A 17227-nucleotide genomic window follows, 5' to 3' on the forward strand; every position below is an offset into this window, starting at 1 on the left:
TTCCAACACCACCCTCCTCACCCCAACCTTCCAACACCACCCTCCTCACCCCAACCTTCCAACACCCCCCCTTCACCCCAACCTTCCAACACCCCCCCCCTCACCCCAACCTTCCAACACCCCCCCCCCTCACCCCAACCTTCCAACACCCCCCCCCTCACCCCAACCTTCCAACACCCCCCTCACCCCAACCTTCCAACACCACCCCCCTCACCCCAACCTTCCAACACCCCCCCTCACCCCAACCTTCCAACACCCCCCCTCACCCCAACCTTCCAACACCCCCCCCTCACCCCAACCTTCCAACACCCCCCCCCTCACCCCAACCTTCCAACACCACCCTCACCCCAACCTTCCAACACCCCCCTCACCCCAACCTTCCAACACCCCCCTCACCCCAACCTTCCAACACCCCCCTCACCCCAACCTTCCAACACCCCCCTCACCCCAACCTTCCAACACCCCCCCCCTCACCCCAACCTTCCAACACCCCCCCTCACCCCAACCTTCCAACAACCCCCCCCCTCACCCCAACCTTCCAACACCACCCCCCTCAACCCAACCTTCCAACACCCCCCCCTCACCCCAACCTTCCAACACCCCCCCCTCACCCCAACCTTCCAACACCACCCTCACCCCAACCTTCCAACACCCCACCCCCTCACCCCAACCTTCCAACACCCCCCCTCACCCCAACCTTCCAACACCACCCCCCTCACCCCAACCTTCCAACACACCCCCCCCTCACCCCAACCTTCCAACACCCCCCCTCACCCCAACCTTCCAACACCCCCCCTCACCCCAACCTTCCAACACCCCCCCCCTCACCCCAACCTTCCAACACCACCCTCACCCCAACCTTCCAACACCCCCCCCTCACCCCAACCTTCCAACACCCCCCCCTCACCCCAACCTTCCAACACCACCCTCACCCCAACCTTCCAACAACACCACCCTCACCCCAACCTTCCAACAACACCCCCCTCACCCCAACCTTCCAACACCCCCCCCCTCACCCCAACCTTCCAACACCCCCCCCCCTCACCCCAACCTTCCAACACCCCCCCCCCTCACCCCAACAACACCACCCTCACCCCAACCTTCCAACAACACCACCCTCACCCCAACCTTCCATCACCCCCCCTCACCCCAACCTTCCAACACCCCCCCTCACCCCAACCTTCCAACACCCCCCCCTCACCCCAACCTTCCAACACCCCCCTCACCCCAACCTTCCAACACCACCCTCACCCCAACCTTCCAACACCCCCACCCCTCACCCCAACCTTCCAACACCCCCACCCCTCACCCCAACCTTCCAACACCCCCACCCCTCACCCCAACCTTCCAACACCCCCACCCCTCACCCCAACCTTCCAACACCCCCTTCACCCCCAACCTTCCAACACACACCCCTCACCCCAACCTTCCAACACCCCCCCCCTCACCCCAACCTTCCAACACCCCCCCTCACCCCAACCTTCCAACACACACCCCTAACCCCAACCTTCCAACATCCCCCTCACCCCAACCTTCCAACACACACCCCTAACCCCAACCTTCCAACATCCCCCTCACCCCAACCTTCCAACACCCCCCTCACCCCAACCTTCCAACACCCCCACCCTTCACCCCAACCTTCCAACACCCCCTTCACCCCAACCTTCCAACACACACCCCTCACCCTAACCTTCCAACACCCTCCTCACCCCAACCTTCCAACACCCCCCTCACCCCAACCTTCCAACACCCCCACCCCTCACCCCAACCTTCCAACACCCCCTTCACCCCCAACCTTCCAACACACACCCCTCACCCTAACCTTCCAACACCCCCCTCACCCCAACCTTCCAACACACACCCCTCACCCTAACCTTCCAACACCCCCCCTCACCCCAACCTTCCAACACCCCCCCTCACCCCAACCTTCCAACACACACCCCTAACCCCAACCTTCCAACACCCCCCTCACCCCAACCTTCCAACACACACCCCTCACCCCAACCTTCCAACACCCCCACCCCTCACCCCAAACTTCCAACACCCCCCTCACCCCCAACCTTCCAACACCCCCCTCACCCCAACCTTCGAACACTCCCCCTCACCCCAACCTTCGAACACTCCCTTCACCCCCAACCTTCCAACACCCCCCTCACCCCAACCTTCCAACACTCCCACCCCTCACCCCAACCTTCGAACACTCCCTTCACCCCCAACCTTCCAACACACACCCCTCACCCTAACCTTCCAACACCCCCACTCACCCCAACCTTACAAGGGTTGTCAAGGGTGGACGTGTGTCATTGCTCTACCCAGTGGATTACTCTGGTTGTCAAAAATGGTAGTCCTTGCGGGCTGTTCCCGCCCAGGCCTCCTGGTTGATTGATGGTCTGGTCTCCCACACTGTTTGCTGTTCAGGAACAACAGCCCGCTTGACCACGGACACTTTGCATCACCAAGTTCACTATGTGTTTTATTACTCTCAGTGACACAACATTCACTATACACTCACTACACGAGACTACTCTTAGTCTCACGGCTCACCACACTACACAAGACTAAGCACACTACAAGCATCCCGTTCTCGCACTTGCTTATGGTCAATATTGGCTTATTTAATAAGTGCATATGTGACATACTAATTGATTGTGAATATTTTAGTTTACCTTGAAAAGTTTCATAGAAAACACCGACCTCATCTAACCTTCTTAGTATGTTAAGATAAGCATCTTATTGCTTCTTAATTACAATTATTACTTAACCTATACCGTTGATAGGTTAAGTAATAATTGTAAATAGGAAGCAATAAGATGCTTATCGTAACATACTAAGTTCAAGTTCAAGTATGTTTATTGAGATAAGCAATAAATACATCTCAAAGGGATAGAGTAGCTTAGGCTATTTCTACCCCCCCAACATACTAAGAAGGTTAGGTGAGGTCGGTGTTTTCTATGAAACTTTTCAAGGTAAACTAAAATATTCACAATCAATTAGTATGTCACCTATGCACTTATTAAATAAGCCAATATTGACTAAGCAAGTGCGAGAACGGGTTGTAACAAAAGACTACTCTCAGTCTCACGGCTCACCACACTACACAAGACTAAGCTCAGTCTCGCGGCTCACTAAGTCCTTCCGCCCAAGTGTAAGTTAAAGTAAACAAGACAAAAACAACATAAACGTTTGATATTTTTGGAGATAATGACGAAGACGAAGTTGTTGTCATGACAGGTGTTCGGGACGCAGGTGGGATCTTCACCTTGGTTAGTGCTACTGCCACGCCTCCCACGCTGAGTGTCCTGCCTTCCACACACCATAGTCTACACTCACGCTGCCTTCCACACACCATAGTCTACACTCACGCTGCCTTCCACACACCATAGTCTACACTCACGCTGCCTTCCACACACCATAGTCTACACTCACGCTGCCTTCCACACACCATAGTCTACACTCACGCTGCCTTCCACACACCATAGTCTACACTCACGCTGCCTTCCACACACCATAGTCTACACTCACGCTGCCTTCCACACACCATAGTCTACACTCACGCTGCCTTCCACACACCATAGTCTACACTCACGCTGCCTTCCACACACCATAGTCTACACTCACGCTGCCTTCCACACACCATAGTCTACACTCACGCTGCCTTCCACACACCATAGTCTACACTCACGCTGCCTTCCACACACCATAGTCTACACTCACGCTGCCTTCCACACACCATAGTCTACACTCACGCTGCCTTCCACACACCATAGTCTACACTCACGCTGCCTTCCACACACCCTAGTCGTCACTCACGCTGCCTTCCACACACCCTAGTCGTCACTCATGCTGCCTTCCACACACCCTAGTCTACTCTCACGCTGCCTTCCACACACCCTAGTCGTCACTCATGCTGCCTTCCACACACCCTAGTCTACTCTCACGCTGCCTTCCACACACCCTAGTCGTCACTCACGCTGCCTTCCACACACCCTAGTCGTCACTCATGCTGCCTTCCACACACCCTAGTCGTCACTCATGCTGCCTTCCACACACCATAGTCTACTCTCACGCTGCCTTCCACACACCCTAGTCGTCACTCATGCTGCCTTCCACACACCCTAGTCGTCACTCATGCTGCCTTCCACACACCATAGTCTACTCTCACGCTGCCTTCCACACACCCTAGTCGTCACTCATGCTGCCTTCCACACACCCTAGTCGTCACTCACGCTGCCTTCCACACACCCTAGTCGTCACTCATGCTGCCTTCCACACACCCTAGTCGTCACTCATGCTGCCTTCCACACACCATAGTCTACTCTCACGCTGCCTTCCACACACCCTAGTCTACTCTCACGCTGCCTTCCACACAGTCTCTTAGTCTACACTGTTGCTGCCCTCTACACACAGCAATCTACACTGTCGCTGCCCTCTACACACAGCAGTCTACACTGTTGCTGCCCTCTACACACGAGTCTACAGTGTTGCTGCCCTCTACACACAACAGTCTACACTGTTGCTGCCCTCTACACACAACAGTCTACACTGTTGCTGCCCTCTACACACAACAGTCTACACTGTTACTGCCCTCTACACACAACAGTCTACACTGTTGCTGCCCTCTACACACAACAGTCTACAGTGTTGCTGCCCTCTACACACAACAGTCTACAGTGTTGCTGCCCTCTACACACAACAGTCTACACTTGCTGCCCTCTACACACGAGTTTACAGTGTTGCTGCCCTCTATACACAACAGTCTACACTTGCTGCCCTCTACACACAACAGTCTACAGTGTTGCTGCCCTCTACACACAACAGTCTACACTGTTGCTGCCCTCTACACACAACAGTCTACACTGTTGCTGCCCTCTACACACAACAGTCTACAGTGTTGCTGCCCTCTACACACAACAGTCTACAGTGTTGCTGCCCTCTTCACACAACAGTCTACAGTGTTGCTGCCCTCTACACACAACAGTCTACAGTGTTGCTGCCCTCTACACACAACAGTCTACACTGTTGCTGCCCTCTACACACAACAGTCTACACTGTTGCTGCCCTCTACACACAACAGTCTACAGTGTTGCTGCCCTCTACACACAACAGTCTACAGTGTTGCTGTGAGACAAATGAGTGACAGGGGCGTCAGAAAGAACTTTTACAGTGTGAGAGCTCTCAATGGAACAGGTGACGTGTAGAAGGCGTTGAAGCTAATTCGATTCAAAGTTTTAACTGTAAATTTGACAAAAGCGTCAGAAATGAGTCATTGCATTCATGAAAAGAACGTTCGGAAGGCGGGGCTAGCAGCTTAGCTCGACCCTGCAGGCACATTAAGGTGAGTACACACACACACACACCTCACTTCGTTGGAAGACAAGAGTTAGGGGGACATGATCACCACATTCAAGATTCTCAAGGGAATCGACAGGGTAGATAAAGACAGGTTATTTAACACAAGGGGCACACGCACTAGGGGTCACAGGTGGAAACTAAGTGTCCAAATGAGCCACAGAGATATTAGAAAGAACTTTTTTAGTGTCAGAGTAGTCTGACAAATGGAATGCATTGGGAAGTGATGTAGTGGAGGCTGACTCTATACACAGTTTCAAGTGTAGATATGATAGAGCCCAATAGGCTCAGGAATCTGTACACCAGTTGATTGACGGTTGAGAGGCGGGACCAAAGAGCCAGAGCTCAAGCCCCGCAAGCACAATGAGGTGAGTACACACAGAACGTTCTCATGTTATCAGTATTTGTTGCCCGGTGTCCAGTTCGCACCCACACCAAGTGCTCAACCCGCTCGCCATACTAATATATCAACTACCTCCCCCACACTAAATTATCATCAGTGTTACCGAGGCCACCACACTCATCACAGTGTTACCGTGGCCACCATACTCATCACAGTGTTACCGTGACCACCACACTCATCACAGTGTTACCGTGGCCACCATACTCATCACAGTGTTACCGTGGCCACCACACTCATCACAGTGTTACCGTGGCCACCACACTCATCACAGTGTTACCGTGGCCACCACACTCATCAGTGTTACCGTGGCCACCACACTCATCACAGTGTTACCGTGGCCACCATACTCATCACAGTGTTACCGTGGCCACCACACTCATCACAGTGTTACCGTGGCCACCACACTCATCACAGTGTTACCGTGGCCACCATACTCATCACAGTGTTACCGTGGCCACCACACTCATCACAGTGTTACCGTGGCCACCACACTCATCACAGTGTTACCGTGGCCACCCGTCCACACCAAGGGAGTCATCTCCAACATTCCTGTAGTGATCTGGGCGCGACCCGGAAACTGTACCGTTGTGCCCCCTCCCCCTCTCCCTCCCTCCCTCACACCACCGTTGTGTCCTCCTCCTGTGTCCTCCCCACCCACCCCCTCCCTCACCCTTCCCATCAACAGAGTTGTGACAGTCCTCGTCACACCACTACTCCCTTCCTATCCTCACAACACAGTCGTGGCCTCCTTTAACCTTATCCCCCCCCCCCCCCCCTCAACACAGTTGTGATAACCCCGTCACCCTACAACCTCCCCCTCCTCCTCACAACACAATGGTGCCTGCCGTCACCCCGTCACCCCCTCCCTGCTCTCCTCAACACAGTTGCACCCCGCGGCTCTCAACACAGGTAACTTCTGACACCCGCTTCGCTGCGAGTGACTCTCACACCTACCTGCATGGTGCTCGTCGTCGCAGCACCGGGATTACTGATTTGGTTTCATTAGATCAGTACGCCATAGGCCTGCCCATCTGGTGGACGGCAGCAGAAAGGTTTCAGCACAAAAACTGAAACAGAATGTGGCGTTACTGTTGACATAGTGTTGGCCACATGTAGGCACTGCCTAAAGTACGTAAACTTGTCCAGTCTTGCCTCATATTTTTGCAGTAAAATCATTTTAATGAAGCATTTTGTTATTGACATTTTTCACATTCGGTTCTTTTCCGACGAGCGCGGAGGGCGAAACCTCCCTTATCAACTACTAACTGATCCCCACGTATGTGGCTCTTTTGGCACACCCTACATAAGGAACTCGCGTACATTCTTCTCGGGCTACTTATATGCCATCCTAGACTATAGTCCAATCTTTGAGGGTACATCATCATCATTCAGCCGAAGGCTTGTCTGTTTATCTTCAAATACCAGCATGCTCCAAATGATATCGTAGGCAATCCCTGATATATAAAGATTCCATTATTCTCAAATCCGACTGGCCATTCGTGCACGTGTCCAAGATTTTAAATACAGTGGCATAACTAGGACAAATTTAACTACAGCCAAGTGTCCAACACAAAGGGAACCTCAAATCTGCAGATCTGGTCAGTACCAGGTCACCAGCACCAAGATGGCGTCACCTTGTAACCATGGAGTGACGGTAAACGGGTTATGTGAGACTGCACATGTCCATCTACACTGGCTGATATCTATCTGAAGTACTCTACACTGGCTGATATCTATCTGAAGTACGGTAAAGCTGAGGAGGCGGGCTTGCCACCTTCAGGGAGACCCAACAAACTTGTAAGTACAGGGACCTAGGACACTGTTACAGGTTCATGCCAACAGGCTCCGAGACCTTGAGCGCATGGGGTAAGTATGCACTTAAGTTCCTGAAGAAGGTGGGTGGGGAACTCATTAAGCAAACCACAGAACTAAAAGTTGCCAGATTCCCATTCCAGATAAAAAGAGGGGAAATTCCTACTGTATCTTGGGCATGCACCCCACATCTACCGAGCTGGAAGAGGTTTTCGAACTGTGGTAGCTATGTACGTGTTTTCTGTAATCTGTAACAAAATGTAATAAAATAAAATAAACCACATTGTATAAAATAACAACAAAACTGGGGTGGGAGAAAATACTCAACAAGTGTTCAATGAGAATCTGCAGGGTCTCCTCTGAATACCTTTTATTCTCTTCGAGGCTATGGGTCCCCACAATTGCATATATTGCACCCCAATATTATATATATATATATATATATATATATATATATATATATATATATATATATATATATATATATATATATATATAAAATGCACAACTATATTCTACCCACTTCAAGACTCCGAACCAATATAGAAGCATCAAGAGGAAGTATGGGCCAATAGGCCCTCGGCAGTTACTTCCATTCTTATGTTCTCATATCCGTGTAATACCCATTGTTTCGTGTTTTGTCTTGTGTTTGTTACAAGTTTGTTCACCTCACCCAAAACTGATTATATATATATTATATATATATATATATATATATATATATATATATATATATATATATATATATATATATATATATATATATATATATGTCGTACCTAATAGCCAGAACGCACTTCTCAGCCTACTATTCAAGGCCCGATTTGCCTAATAAGCCAAGTTTTCATGAATTAATGTTTTTTCGTCTACCTAACCTACCTAACCTAACCTAACCTAGCTTTTTTTGGCTACCTAACCTAACCTTACCTATAAATATAGGTTAGGTTAGGTTAGGTAGGGTTGGTTAGGTTCGGTCATATATCTACGTTAATTTTAACTCCAATAAAAAAAAAATGACCTCATACATAGAGAAAAGGGTTGCTTTATCATTTCATAAGAAAAAAATTATAGTAAATATATTAATTCAGGAAAACTTGGCTTATTAGGCAAATCGGGCCTTGAATATTAGGCTGAGAAGTGAGTTCTGGCTACTAGGTACGACATATATATATATATATATATATATATATATATGTCGTACCTAGTAGCCAGAACTCACTTCTTAGCCTACTATGCAAGGCCCGATTTGCCTAATAAGCCAAGTTTTACTGAATTAATATATTTTCTCAAATTTTTTTCTTATGAAATGATAAAGCTACCTATTTCATTATGTATGAGGTCAATTTTTTTTATTGGAGTTAAAATTAACGTAGATATATGACCGAACCTAACCAACCCTACCTAACCTAACCTAACCTATCATTATAGGTTAGGTTAGGTTAGGTAGCCGAAAACGTTAGGTTAGGTTAGGTTAGGTAGGTTAGGTAGTCGAAAAAACATTAATTCATGAAAACTAGGCTTATTAGGCAAATCGGGCCTTGCATAGTAGGCTGAGAAGTGAGTTCTGGCTACTAGGTACGACATATATATATATATGTCGTACCTAGTAGCCAGAACGCACTTCTCAGCCTACTATTCAAGGCCCGATTTGCCTAATAAGCCAAGTTTTCATGAATTAATGTTTTTTCGTCTACCTAACCTACCTAACCTAACCTAACCTAGCTTTTTTTGGCTACCTAAGCTAACCTTACCTATAAATATGGGTTAGGTTAGGTTAGGTAGGGTTGGTTAGGTTCGGTCATATATCTACGTTAATTTTAACTCCAATAAAAAAAAAATGACCTCATACATAGAGAAAAGGGTTGCTTTATCATTTCATAAGAAAAAAATTATAGTAAATATAGTAATTCAGGAAAACTTGGCTTATTAGGCAAATCGGGCCTTGAATAGTAGGCTGAGAAGTGAGTTCTGGCTATTAGGTACGACATATATATATATATATATATATATATATATATATATATATATATATATGTCGTACCTAATAGCCAGAACGCACTTCTCAGCCAACAAAGCATGGCCCAATTTGCCTAATAAGCCAAGTTTTCATGAATTAATGTTTTTTCGACTACCTAACCTACCTAACCTAACCTAACCTAACTTTTTCTGCTACCTAACCTAACCTAACCGATAGAGATGTGTTAGGTTAGGTTAGGTAGGGTTGGTTAGGTTCGATCATATATCTACCTTAATTTTAACTCCAATAAAAAAAAATTGACCTTATACATAATGAAATGGGTAGCTTTATCATTTCATAAGAAAAAAATTAGAAAAAATATATTAATTCAGGAAAACTTGGCTTATTAGGCAAATTGGGCCTTGCATAGTAGGCTGAGAAGTGCGTTCTGGCTATTAGGTACAACATATATATATATATATATATATATATATATATATATATATATATATATGTCGTACCTAGTAGCCAGAACGCACTTCTCAGCCTACAATGCAAGGCCCGATTTGCCTAATAAGCCAAGTTTTCTTGAATTAATATATTTTCTCTAATTTTTTCTTATGAAATGATAAAGCTACCCATTTCATTTTGTATGAGGTCAATTTGTTTTTATTGGAGTTAAAATTAACGTAGATATATGACCGAACCTAACCAACCCTACCTAACCTAACCTAACCGATCTTTATAGGTTAGGTTAGGTTAGGTAGCCGAAAACGTCACGTTAGGTTAGGTTAGGTAGTCGAAAAACAATTAATTCATGAAAACTTGGCTTATTAGGCAAATCGGGCCATGTATAGTAGGCTGAGAAGTGCGTTCTGGCTACTAGGTACGACATATATATATATATATATATATATATATATATATATATATATATATATATATATATATATATGGGGTGTGTGGGTTCTCTTCTATTGTGGGGGCTTAGTAGCCTAGTTTGTAGAACTATAATTTTCTGCTTTTCTTGTCCTGGGTTTGAGGCTCCGATGGTCCAAGTGGATATCATATCAGACAGGTTTTTCTCTTGTAAATGTTAATCTTACGAGGAACAGCAGTATAAGAGCAAAGATGTAAATCAAAATTATTTGAAGCAAACGTTTCGGAGAATATACTCCATCATCAGTGGTAAAATAAGTCAATATAACCTAAATAAAATTATATAGAGTAAAAAGCATAATTATATACAAATGTTGAAAACTAAAACAAGAAAAGATCCGGCAACATACAGCGTGAAGATGTGTAAAGAGTTACGGGGAAGACTCAGAAGCATGAAACTCCTGTCTCATTCTCGCCATTGAGATTAATTTGAAGATGTAGTGAGCTAGTCGAAACAGATCAGACATGAGAAGAGTGTCATCAGTGTGAGAGGTTACTGGCCCATTTGCTGACAGTGGTCCCTAGTAGCAGAGGACGCAACTGGCCTCAGGGGCAAACCTGTGCGGTAAAAGATACCCACATGCTCACACATACCCACATGCTCACACATACCCACATGCTCACATATATCCACATGCTCACACATACGCTGTTTAAGGTTTGGTGAGACATTCCCCATGTATCGAACGTTACACTCCCAACACTTAAACACAAACGCCACCACATCTGAGGTCAAAGGGTAAACAATATCTATGTTTTAACAAGTTATCAACAGTATAATTATTGGTATAAAACTGAAAAGTGATTTGTGGATAAGAATGTCTAAGAATATTACGAAGTTCCTGTCTATTTGTTAAAACTCACATGTTACCTTGAGTTCGTTGTGAGACTGTACCTTCGACCCGGTAGCCTCCTGGCTGGTAATCTGGTCAACCCAGGCTGTTATCGACACAACTACTCATACCCTGGCGTATGAATCACAGCCAGGTTGATCAGGCATTCTTTGTCAAGTTATCTCTGAACACTGAGAGGTTCGATAGTTATACCCTCTTTTAATATTACAGTAATGTGAATCTCTCGCCTGCGCTCTAAAGAATAAAGGTTTAAACATTTTAAGCAAGTTCTTTTTATCCAACCTGTCATTTTTCTTGCAATTGTGACAGATGTTTTATTATGTTATACAAGTTCCTTTTTCGTTGTATAGAGAGATTTGATTGCGTTTCACATATGGTTTCCACTTTTATATTTTGATTTTTTTTCCATAGCGCAGCTGGAACTTACTTTCATTAAGCGTCATATTACTTTCGCTCATTTAAAGACTTAATTTACATCAGAGTGGAGGTTTGTTGTCCTCTATTTGGTCTGATCTCATAAAAATATTAGTGTCATCTGCATAGAATGACCTTGTGTCCTTGTCTATTCCGATATGAAGATGAGAAAAAGTATTGGAACACCGGAACTGAGCTTTTCACGGTGGATGATTAGGATTTTACTTTATTGACAATTACACATTGGGTTCCGTTCTTAAGAAAATAAAGATCCATCTTCCTACTTAATTCCTGTTGTACACATTTTGAATGCAATAACACCGCTGTCACTTGAAAGTGTTCTCAAAATCTGTGTATATTACATCAGCGCTTTGTCTTCCAAAGCAGCTAAGGCCATGTCATTACGGTCTAGCAATTATGAGAGGCAGGAGGGCCCTGTTCTCAAACTATGATGTATAGGGTTAGGAAGGGAAGGGAGGGAACTAGACAGACACTCATTCCATGTGTTTTGTCATCTGAATTTTTAGAACTTTTTGAATGATTCTTATGAGTCATATTTATGATATTTGTCTTACAATACAGTATTATTTTCGTTGTCACGTGGAGCTCAGTAGACGTGGAGCCCAGTAGACGTGAGCCAACTGGGCGTCAACAATGCAGTCGTTGACCGTCAGTGGAGTAAGTAGCTAGAGGAGGAGCGATCCTTGGCACAAACAATAACAAGACAACCACCATGACACGAGTCAATACTAACACAGGCGGGAGCGCAGTGCTCATATTTACTCATCGGTCCTTGTACAGAAGCGGCAAGGATATATATAGGCCAACACCCAGAGGTATATATACACCACCACAGCCCAAGTCCTGCTACCTCTGCTGGAAGTTAAGGGAGTTGGCTGACTTCCCCAGCAGGGAGATATGGGAGGAGACGACCCCCTCAGCAGGGAGTTAAGGGAGCGTGACGACCCCCCTCAGCAGGGAGTTGAGGGAGGGGGGACGACCCCCTCAGCAGGGAGTTAAGGGAGGGGGGACGACCCCCTCAGCAGCGAGATAAGGGACGGGGACGACCCCCCTCATCAGCGAGATAAGGGAGGGGGACGACCCCCTCAGCAGGGAGATAAGGGAGGGGGACGACCCCCTCAGCAGGGAGATAAGGGAGGGGGACGACCCCCTCAGCAGGGAGATAAGGGAGGGGGACGACCCCCTCAGCAGGGAGATAAGGGAGGGGGACGACCCCCTCAGCAGGGAGATAAGGGAGGGGGACGACCCCCTCAGCAGGGAGATAAGGGAGGGGGACGACCCCCTCAGCAGGGAGATAAGGGAGGGGGACGACTCCCTCAGCAGGAAGTTAAGGGAGGGGGACGACCCCCTCAGCAGGGAGGGGGACGACCCCCTCTGCAGGGAGTTAAGGGAGGGGGACGACCCTCTCAGCAGGGAGTTAAGGGAGGGGGGACGACCCCCTCAGCAGGGAGTTAAGGGAGGGGGGACGACTCCCTCAGCAGGGAGTTAAGGGAGGGGGGACGATCCCCTCAGCAGGGAGTTAAGGGAGGGGGACGACCCCCCTCAGCAGGGAGTTAAGGGAGGGGGGACGACCCCCCTCAGCAGGGAGTTAAGGGAGGGGGACGACTCCCTCAGCAGGGAGTTAAGGGAGGGGGGGACGACCCCCTCAGCAGGGAGTTAAGGGAGGGAGACGACTCCCTCAGCAGGGAGTTAAGGGAGGGGACGACTCCCTCAGCAGGGAGTTAAGGGAGGGGGACGACCCCCTCAGCAGGGAGTTAAGGGAGAGGGACGACCCCCTCAGCAGGGAGTTAAGGGAGGGGGACGACCCCCTCAGCAGGGAGTTAAGGGAGGGGGGACGACTCCCTCAGCAGGGAGTTAAGAGAGGGGGGACGACTCCCTCAGCAGGGAGTTAAGGGAGGGGGACGACTCCCTCAGCAGGGAGTTAAGGGACGGGTTACGACCCCCTCAGCAGGGAGTTAAGGGAGGGGGACGACCCCCTCAGCAGGGAGTTAAGGGAGGGGAAGACGACTCCCTCAGCAGGGAGTTAAGGGAGGGGGGACGACTCCCTCAGTAGGGAGTTAAGGGACGGGGACGACCCCCTCAGCAGGGAGTTAAGGGACGGGGACGACCCCCTCAGCAGGGAGTTAAGGGAGGGGGGCGACTCCCTCAGCAGGGAGTTAAGGGAGGGGGACGACTCCCTCAGCAGGGAGTTAAGGGAGGGGGACGACTCCCTGCTAGGGTTATGCCATCCTGGCGTCTACCAGCCAAGCTTTCTCTGCAATTTGAGAGGCAGCATCAGAGGCCGTGGCCCCTGCCTGACTGCCGGCCTCCGTCCTGCACTGTGACCCGCCGGTGACCCGCTGGTGACCCGCCTCACCTCTTACTTCTCTCAGGAAACATCTGACACTCGCCACTCCGGCTAAACAAATTCCTCTTTCCCATGAATGGCAATGGAATTCTTCAATGAAGAAACAAAACTAAGTAAAATTTCGCTATCAGACTTACCTTCAGTAAAATGCCTCCGAGTAATCCAAAGTTAATTAATTTCCACAGAATCAAAACTGTCACATTTCACCATATATCCAAAAGAAAAAAAAGCAACGACACGACGCAACACACCCTTACGAGGCTCTCAACTCCACTGTGACCACATCTCTGCAATGGGCCAGACGGATTTCCGGGAAAAAGTGTTATATGTATAAACAGCTTCATTAAATTAAACTAGCTAATGCTCACTATTATCATCTGATATCTAAACAATGTATCCAAATGGTATTCGTGTAAAGAAAGTAAATAATAGAATAGTGAATAGAAGCAACGTTAAGCAATATTAGCGTAAAGTATCGTGCGGCCGCCAACGATGCTCGCAGGCTGCTGGGAGGCAGAGGTTACCAAGAAGGATTTTTGTCTTGGTTGTTTTTCACGAAGACTGAGCTTGAAATAATTTAGGAAACATCGTATTTTATTAATTTTCACTGATCCTATTAACAATGAGGAAGCAAATTATAAAGCAGTATAATATCAAGACATTTAAAGAGGCGCCTTAATATTAGAAAAAGGGTAAACGCAAAGATTGATCTAGTATTTTGAGTCGCAGGTTTGGGAGGGTAAGATGCTGTCATGTATCGTGTATGGTGCAGTGGTGTGTGGTGCTGTGGTGTGTGGAGGGCTGTGTGGTGTGTGGTGTGTGGAGGGCTGTGTGGTGTGTGGAGGGCTGTGTGGTGCCGTGGTGTGTGGAGGGCTGTGTGGTGCTGTGCTGTGTGGAGGGCTGTGTGGTGCCGTGGTGTGTGGAGGGCTGTGTGGTGCTGTGATGTGTGGAGGGCTGTGTGGTGTGTGGAGGGCTGTGTGGTGTGTGGAGGGCTGTGTGGTGCTGTGATGTGTGGAGGGCTGTGTGGTGCTGTGGTGTGTGGAGGGCTGTGTGGTGCTGTGGTGTGTGGAGGGCTGTGTGGTGCTGTGGTGTGTGGTGCTGTGGTGTGTGGAGGGCTGTGTGGTGTATGGAGGGCTGTGTGGTGCTGTGGTGTGTGGAGGGCTGTGTGGTGCTGTGGTGTGTGCAGGGCTGTGTGGTGCTGTGGTGTGTGGAGGGCTGTGTGGTGCTGTGGTGTGTGCAGGGCTGTGTGGTGCTGTGGTGTGTGGAGGGCTGTGTGGTGCTGTGGTGTGTGCAGGGCTGTGTGGTGCTGTGGTGTGTGCAGGGCTGTGTGGTGCTGTGGTGTGTGGAGGGCTGTGTGGTGCTGTGGTGTGTGTAGCTCTGTATGGTGCTGTGGTGTGTGGAGGGCTGTGTGGTGCTGTGGTGTGTGGAGGGCTGTGTGGTGCTGTGGTGTGTGGAGGGCTGTGTGGTGTGTGTAGCTCTGTGTGGTGCTGTGGTGTGTGGAGGGCTGTATGGTGCTGTGGTGTGTGGAGGGCTGTATGGTGCTGTGGTGTGTGGAGGGCTGTGTGGTGCTGTGGTGTGTGGAGGGTTGTATGGTGCTGTGGTGTGTGGAGGGCTGTATGGTGCTGTGGTGTGTGGAGGGCTGTGTGGTGCTGTGGTGTGTGGAGGGTTGTATGGTGCTGTGGTGTGTGGAGGGCTGTGTGGTGCTGTGGTGTGTGGAGGGCTGTGTGGTGCTGTGGTGTGTGGAGGGCTGTGTGGTGCTGTGGTGTGTGGAGGGTTGTGTGGTGCTGTGGTGTGTGGAGGGCTGTGTGGTGCTGTGGTGTGTGGAGGGCTGTGTGGTGCTGTGGTGTGTGGGTTGTGTGGTGCTGTGGTGTGTGGAGGGTTGTGTGGTGCTGTGGTGTGTGGAGGGCTGTGTGGTGCTGTGGTGTGTGGAGGGCTGTATGGTGCTGTGGTGTGTGGAGGGCTGTGTGGTGCGGTGGTGTGTGGAGGGTTGTATGGTGCCGTGGTGTGTGTGGAGGGCTGTGTGGTGCGGTGGTGTGTGGAGGGCTGTGTGGTGCTGTGGTGTGTGGAGGGTTGTGTGGTGCTGTGGTGTGTGGAGGGTTGTGTGGTGCTGTGGTGTGTGGAGGGCTGTATGGTGCCGTGGTGTGTGCAGGGTTGTGTGGTGCTGTGGTGTGTGGAGGGTTGTGTGGTGCTGTGGTGTGTGGAGGGCTGCATGGTGCTGTGGTGTGTGGAGGGCTGTGTGGTGCTGTGGTGTGTGGAGGGTTGTGTGGTGCTGTGGTGTTTGGAGGGCTGCATGGTGCTGTGGTGTGTGGAGGGTTGGTCCCTGGTTGGGGGAAGGGAACTATCAGGGGGAAAGAGCCAAGTCATTACGACTATATAGCGCTGTAAAGGGGTCAGGATAAGGATTTGGGATGGTACGGGGAAAGGAATGGTGCCCAACCACTTGGACGGTCGGGGATCGAACGTCGACCTGCATGAAGCGAGACCGTCGCTCTACGAAGATGGTTATGGCGGGTGGAGGTCCCTGTCTGGGGTGGTGGTGGGACTGGGGGTCTTGAGACTGGGTGAGTACAGCATGACTCACCAGCGTGGGTTATGAAGAGGACAGGGGGAGGGTCGGTGTGGGGGGGGGGGGTGAGGGGCAGGCACTGACTGGCACTCTGGCCGAAGTCCGCCACCAGCGATGTGTCAGGCACCGCCCCCCTCTGCCATTCATGCCGTGCAAGAGAACCTGGAAACTACATGTTTATAGTCAAATGTACCACTTTTCGCCGACATTTTCTTTAGAATGTTGCATGATTGCCCTTGATATATTGGTAGGAAAGGGGGAGGCACTATACTAGCGCCTTTGAGTGCTTCGCTCCATCCTACCCCTCTCCCCTTTACCCCCTCCCCTCGGTAACACCCTCCCTGCCGAATCCCTACACCACATTCTTACCCCCCCCCCCCCAGCTTCCCCTGACCATGTGACACCCATCATCACCAGGCTGATCACCGCTTTTTTTTTAATTTTTAAATTTTGCCCCGAGGGGCGAGTTTATTGGGCAGTGCCACTCATCGTGTGAGTGGACATACCGCCATAGCAGCATGTAACACGCTGTTGCACCGATGCGTTTCTCTCGCCCACAGTATAA

The 17227-nt window shown here is 49.3% G+C and overlaps 1 protein-coding gene across 2 annotated transcripts in view; it reads right to left on the reverse strand.

Annotated features, from left to right (window-relative positions):
- LOC123757962 (uncharacterized) overlaps positions 1-14390 on the reverse strand; it is an 82297-nt gene extending 67907 nt beyond the window's left edge. Inside the window, exon 1 of one of the 2 annotated variants that reach the window (XM_045741964.2) lies at positions 14234-14390. The gene's annotated coding sequence lies outside the window, so the exon portion shown is untranslated. The remainder of the gene's footprint in view (positions 1-14233) is intronic. The other variant, XM_045741965.2, reaches the window with a different exon arrangement.
- Between the last annotated feature and the right edge of the window lie 2837 nt (positions 14391-17227).

This window comes from Procambarus clarkii, chromosome 40 (genome assembly GCF_040958095.1).
Source record: "Procambarus clarkii isolate CNS0578487 chromosome 40, FALCON_Pclarkii_2.0, whole genome shotgun sequence".
Lineage (NCBI taxonomy): Eukaryota > Metazoa > Arthropoda > Malacostraca > Decapoda > Cambaridae > Procambarus > Procambarus clarkii.